The following is a 6,977-nucleotide window of genomic DNA, read 5'->3' on the forward strand; positions in this document are numbered from 1 at the left end:
GTCTCTACTCTTCTGTTCTGTGGGACTTTTTTTGCATTAACACCTCTTTTCATGCACCCATCAACATTATAATTGAAAACATATTTTTCAAGATTTTTAATTTAAAACGGCCCCACACATATTTTCCAAGATTTTTATTAAATGAACTTTTCCAATGAAAGAGAAATTTTATACCAAATTCTGTGAATGCTTAGTGAGAAAGTATTTCATGATTGTCTGCTGTGTTGTTCAGGTAACCTGTCTGAACAGATTTAATCATATGCCTAGACTGATGAAGAACCAAATCATCATGAATCTGTTAAAAAAAAAAACAGATAAATTCACATGAAAAAAATTGTGTCTAAATATTGCATTCCATAAAATTATTAAATAATAACATACATTGTAAATTATAATTTCACAAATTAACATCTTGAAAAAATACATTCTTTGATTCAGTAATTTTCAGAAATGTGTACACCTCAATGCAGTTAACGATCCCCTTCTCTGGAAAGCTCAAATGTAGCACATGGTGAGTAGGAGGATGTGGTCCTGAGTTTGAAAATGACAGGCTGCTTATACACACATAGGAGAGAGACACGCGGGATTGGCGGGAAGAATGGGGTTGGAGTGGTGAATGAGGTCGGAGTGGAGAGCTGAGATGTTGGGTGGAAGAGGGGTGTCAGATGAGAGTAGGTTACAAAGGGGAGTGGGGCCAGAGAGTTGGGCCGGAGAGTATGGTGCGGTCAGCGCGTTGGGTCGGAGAGGACAGTGCGGTCAGTGGGGTCAGCGAGAATAGCTGAGGAGGAGAGTGTGCTGCTGGATTGCTCTAAGGGGGCAGAAGCACTTTTCAGTGGAAGAGGATGATGGAGGCCACAGACACCAGCAGGAGCAAGACACTCTGCCCGATGCGCCGGGCGTTGTTGCACAGGTCTCCCTCGCAGCAGCTAATATCCACTGCAGTGTTTCTAAGTTGAGCATTAAGGGTCCCGGCACACACGGTTTGGGATGCGCATCCCTTCACTGTCACTGTCTGCCCATCAGATTTCACTGTCACCACAACAGCAAAAAAAAAAGGTTGATTTGACAGAACACCTTGAGTTTCCACACAGCTACAGCAACAGATGACCCTTCACATTTAGGTCCTGCAGTTAGAATTTACCTTATCATTCTTATCATACAATCATCATGTAATTACCATTGTTATGTAGACCATGCATATGCATAGAATATTAATATATGTATGCAATAACTGCAATTATTATAGAATTATTTTACTAAGCTGGAATGTTTGTTACAAATGAACATAACCAGCCTGAGTGGAGGTGCAGGCAGACAAACAATTTGAGCATCACTTCAGTTAGATGTCCAACTAGATGACTATAGTCACTCAATTGTGACTATAGTCAAATCAAATATCAACAATACAGCAATTGGATAACTTTCTTCAGAATATTCTCACATGGCTAATATGATTTAACAAGAAAATTAACGCTTTTCTAACAAGAAAGGTGCATCACATGTGACCACATCCATTTCCAGGGGATCAAACTTCTGACATGGTTCGATGTGGTCGAGTGAACTCACCTGAAGCCTTAATGCAGCGATCTTCTGATCCCAGACATTTCAAAGTATGTGTGCAGTCAGTTCCTTGACAGGTAAAGCACTGCTTCCCATTTGGAGATCCATCAGGTAATGCTACAGCACAGAACAGCAACAACATGTATGTGTAAAATGTGGATGTTTATTACATACAGTGGAGAGAATTCACTAGCTGAAAAGGGGGCATATTGCTCTCCATACTTATGGGGACCTTAGGCAAGCATGTGATAAAATTATATGAAAAGTGTTAAGCACAATGGCATGTGTTTATATTCAATGGGCCTGTCAATCACCTAAATCCAGCTATTTAATGAATCTTTCACAAAAATAAAAATGGGCTGGCTAACAATTATTGAAAAACATTTGCAGCTGAATATGCGGCGTATGGAATATTTACCTGGGGCATTCTGAGTATTGCACAGGTTGCCGTCACAACATATGGTGTTCAAAGTTGTCCTTGAAACTCCAAAGTTAACTGAGCCACTGATACACTCAGCAGGAGCTGCACATGACTTCATATTTACTTCATCCAGCTTGGAACTTCCTTTAGCCAAACAGACAGATGGACAAATAGGAAATACATCAACAGTAATCATCACTAAAACATCACAAAAACAGTTAGTCTACGGGGAAAATGCAAGACTATTGCGTCTGTCACAGGTTTTCTTTGTCTCATTCATACAACACAGTTGGACACTAACTTCTCTAATAGCTTTAAAGGTATATACACTGTTTCTGTCTGCTAAATGCCAATAATGTAATGTAATGTATTAATGTCTGTCTTAAGTCACAGCACTCTGATAAAATGAAGTATTTTGCAAAAAGCCTCCGAAAGGCCATGTTCTAAAGCTCTTCAATTAAACTTACTTGCTGTCCTTTTAAATGCACTTTAAAAAGTACTGGCACATAGCAACCAGCTATAGACCTCAGCTGTGATGATGCCTTTGGTCAAGCATACATGCTAGATAGGCAGTGACAAAACAGTAGGTTAAGTACCTTGCCCAAGTGTACAACAACACTGCCCCCAGCAGGGAATCGACCCAGCAACCTTTCAGTTACCAGCCCAGCTGCTTACCACTACACCACGCTGCTGATACCAAAATACTGTAAGCTATGTAAGTCAGTCTGGATAAGAGCATCTGCAGATCAGAATTCAACTTTACCTGCTATTTGTTCATATTATAACAATAATATATGTATTTATATGTGTATATGTATAATATACTGTATGTGTGCAACAGATAAATTATTGTAAAAAGATTTATTGGGCAAGTAAAGCACTTTATTGAATAAAATAAAAAATAATAAAATTCCCCAATAATTTAACTTCCTGTGGAATTCCTATTTTCTTATGGTCCTCAGACCATTCCTTTTTAATGCCTACTGCCAACTGTGTGAGATTATTGCAAACTGCCATTACTAATCCACTTTGCAAATATTCGAATGGAAACAAAATCTTGCCAAGCTGGCAAATTTGGTTAGACTTCTGGTCACTCTGGCATCTGCCCAGAACTGGACATCAAATACAAATGATTGTGAATATGTATTTACTGTAAAATATCTGTCCTCACACTCACCTTTTTAACCTCATCACTTCTAATATAAGAACCTGGCAAAAGATACTTAGCATAGTGTCATCATAGGTACATTAGAACTAATCTCATTTTGTCTTACCAATATAGGTAGCCATAGTCATACTGCCACACCTGGTTTGGAAAGCTGGACATGTTTCTTGAGTCTGCGTGCATGATCCTACACCAGTGGGTATGCACTGATAACACTGGAGCGGGTATGCTAAAAAGATAGTTGAAGATAAAAAAAAAATACAGATATACAGTTGCATTCAGGAGACTGTCAAATAAAGGGTTAAATTCTTTGAAAAACCGGATCATCCCCTTCCGAAAGGGACTTCTTCACTACCCTGGCTTCCCTCGTGTTGGAATGAGCTTCCCTCAGATGTTAGAATAACTGAGTTACCGACCGTCTCCCATCGCAGACTGAAAACTCTTAAAACGCTCTTAAAACTGTATTTTGTTTCATCTAGCCTAACATTCTGAACGTTCGCATTATACCTGTAACCGGTCTGGTCTGTGACGCTTGTTGTTTGCGGTCTTCTGCGTTGTAAGCAATGCTGGAAGTTGCGCGGCATTAGAGGGTTAAGGATGTCTCACCGGTACAGAAAGGGGTGCCACATTCACGAGCGTCGCAAACAAGACTAGTTCAGAGTCAAAAATATTTTTTAACTTAACTTTACTTTATACGAGTGTGTTGACCATAGTTTCATTCATCTTACTTGCATGTGTTTTGTATAGGCACCTCCTTACGGAAGAGGTTGCTCGCACGGTGAGGATGTTTGTTGGCGCCAGTGACTGCAGCAGTAAATGCGAACGGCAAAGTTAACGGAAAAAATCCGTCGCAGCGCCCGACTGACGCCCGACGCGCCATAGATGCGGACGTGATTATTTTAATATTTTGATTCTAGGACGGAGTCACAAACACACTGTATTGTCCGTGGCAATTTTTGGGAAACTGGAAAGTGGTATGCGGAGTTATATGTTTTTGAGCATCATTTGTTTGATTATGGAATATTATTTGTTTGATTTCGTATTTTTCTTTTATCTTTTCTATTATTCCTGTTAGGCAATCGCTGCAGGTCCCTTAAGTTTATAATGAATTGTTATATAATATACGTGTTCGTCTTGAATACATTTGATATGTCATTACCAGTGGCGTCGTTAGGTCGTTATTTTAAGCCTCGCCCCGCATTAATCAGTAGGCTGATTTAGTAACAGTGCTTCAAGCATAAGTCAACTTCAAACTTATATAGGCCTATAACATTTTAATTTTTAAAATGCCGATGTATGTATATTTCTATTGCATATCCTCATACGAGAAGTTAACGGTACCTTTGGAGATCAGCGCGCACACAAAGAGGAGTGAGATGAGCAGTTCCATCTTATTCTTTTCGGTGAAGAGCATATTAAGCGATTCTGCGACCACGTTTATACTGACATTGATGTGGCGGGGCGTGGCACACAGAAGTGTTTGTTTAATGAATATTTAATAGCCTGGAAGACTTCGAAGGCAGTTGGGCAACGACAGTTGAAAAACGCCCGACTGCAGGAAGTTTCAAGCCGTCACGCAACTTTCATTTGATATTTCCCAACTATGAATGCAATAAGAAATGAATTATCCCTTATCAAGAATAAAGTCCAAGGCCATTTATAACTGCTTTTTCTTTCAGCGGATTTCTGAACCAACGCTTCCTTAATCGAATATGCATCTGGCTTTTACTTTAACAATAAAATCACATGATTGCTGTGACACGTATTTCGTGATCTAGCAATAAAATGCACCATTGTTTATGCCGGGTAAAATCGAATATATAACTACAGGTTTTCTCGTCATACTGCTTATGTCAGCGACGTATTTCATGAGAGGCTGGCCAGCTTAGGAGGATGCGGAGAGTTCCATTGTCGCAACTTTTCCAACTGCTAGCGCTCAGTTTCTTTAGTTTGAGGAGTGTAGAGATGGGAGCAGGGAGCGCTAAACAAAGAAAAAGGCCAGATCGTTGTCGATCACTTGTCGAGTGAATCTTTCAGAGTGTTTTTTTCTTCTTCATTTACGACTACATTCATGAATTTGGCAGGCTCTCTTATTTCGAGCGATTTATGACCAAGGCATTCAATACAGTTTATCAAGTTATCGTAAAAATACTGAATCGGGTCGGTGAAATACATGTCGGGTAAGCTTTGTTCTTTTCGTTGTTTGCTGCCACTTCCAACATTGCTGAGACTGACTGGATATTAAAACTGAGTATGCTTTTGTTTCCCCTTACTTGACAGTCAGTTAACGTCTCAGTAGCCTATATGAAATTACCTTAAAGTCTAAATGCCTGTGGAGAGTATTGTCTTAAGTTTTTTGACTGCATGCATGAATTTAACTCTCCTCGCTCTTTGTAATCAAGATTGGCACTTCGTGTCTAAAACGTAATTTTAGTGGTTCATTTGAATCCTGTTGCAGAAAGCCATACATGTCAACCTATAGGGTAGACCGAGTACAGTTGGTACACGTTTTCCTTTTTGCATTACCACATAAAATCTAGCAACTGATTGCATGTGATTTTTCATATGACATTTCCTTTGCTTGTCTACTAAAAAAGTAATGATCAATAATATCTGTAAGTAGTTCATATTTTCCTCAATTAGCTCATAAACGCAAGGAGCATTTTTGTATGTGGGGTACAGTTGGAACAGTACCATGGTGCAGTTGAAATACTCATCCGTAATGCTGTAAAGCTGCCTAAACCATTCATTGCAAATGTAAAATACCTTTTAAAAATCACCGTTCTACAAAAAATATTTAATTTCAGTTCATCGTTTTATTTATCGAGCAAAGGTTAAAAATAGTTCATTTGTGAAACATTGGACAGCAATTGCAAACAGCAATAAAATATTTAATTTCAGTTCATCTTTTTATTTATTGAGCAACAGTTAAAAATAATTAATTTGTAAAACACTGAGCAGCAATTGAAGACGTCAATAATAACACAGATGGAGGCCCCAACTAATGCAAACAAAAACAGTAGCCTAATAAACCATAAAAACAAAACAGTCATTCAGTCACTTACTCTCTCACTCAGTCACCACAGTCACTCACAGTGGTGGCAAATGTAGTTGTGGCCTCCATCAGTGCATTCTACATGCGACCCTATGCCACAGATGGAGCAAGAAATCCATTGCTCCCCCGGCCCGGGACCTTGAATACCATTCATCACAGACAATACACTGAGTGTCCTCTGTACTTTTCTTTTTTTGCTTTTTTCCTCCCTCCTTAACTTTCGCTTGCCATGCCATTTTCTATCCATTTGGAAGGAAAAGGCAATCCATAAAAACTAGCCAGTTCAAAGGCCAATTTGTGAACCTGAAACAAAAAAAAAATAACTTAGTTGATAATGCAGTTGTAATAGTATAATTTAAGTTGTTTTATTTCATAATTTAATAATCTCATATTTAACTTCAATGCATTGGTTCATTTATTTACAGAACACAATATTTCTGGACAACAAAAACATTGCTGTGTGTCTTTGATGCTGGCTTATTTGACCATTAACATTGTGCTTGATCCTGGACTTTTCGTCTTCACTGTATTCCTACCTCTTTTGGGGGGAGCCCAAAGTATAAAGCTGCTGCCTTTCTGACATAAGACTGCAGCTTGAGCTCCTGCTCAGCAGTAAAACCTACATTGCAGCCCTTGTACCCTACAGAGGGCAGCATGCTTGGGCCCTGCTCGGTAAGGTCCCTTTTCTTTTTGACTTATCGGGCCAAGGTAGCAAGGGGAATGCTCAACTCCTGTGCCATGCTCCTAATTGACTTTCCTTCCTCAACTGGTTTTGA

At 39.2% G+C, this 6,977-nt stretch overlaps 1 long non-coding RNA gene across 1 annotated transcript; it reads right to left on the reverse strand.

The window, feature by feature from the left end:
• Positions 1–967: 967 nt before the first annotated feature.
• On the reverse strand, positions 968–4,535 carry LOC118784076. The gene is made up of 3 exons (XR_005005228.1): positions 4,488–4,535; positions 1,567–1,677; positions 968–1,029 (listed from the first exon to the last, which is right to left on the reverse strand). It is a non-coding gene; the product is annotated as an uncharacterized LOC118784076 (long non-coding RNA).
• Between the last annotated feature and the right edge of the window lie 2,442 nt (positions 4,536–6,977).

Source organism: Megalops cyprinoides, chromosome 10 (genome assembly GCF_013368585.1).
Source record: "Megalops cyprinoides isolate fMegCyp1 chromosome 10, fMegCyp1.pri, whole genome shotgun sequence".
Lineage (NCBI taxonomy): Eukaryota > Metazoa > Chordata > Actinopteri > Elopiformes > Megalopidae > Megalops > Megalops cyprinoides.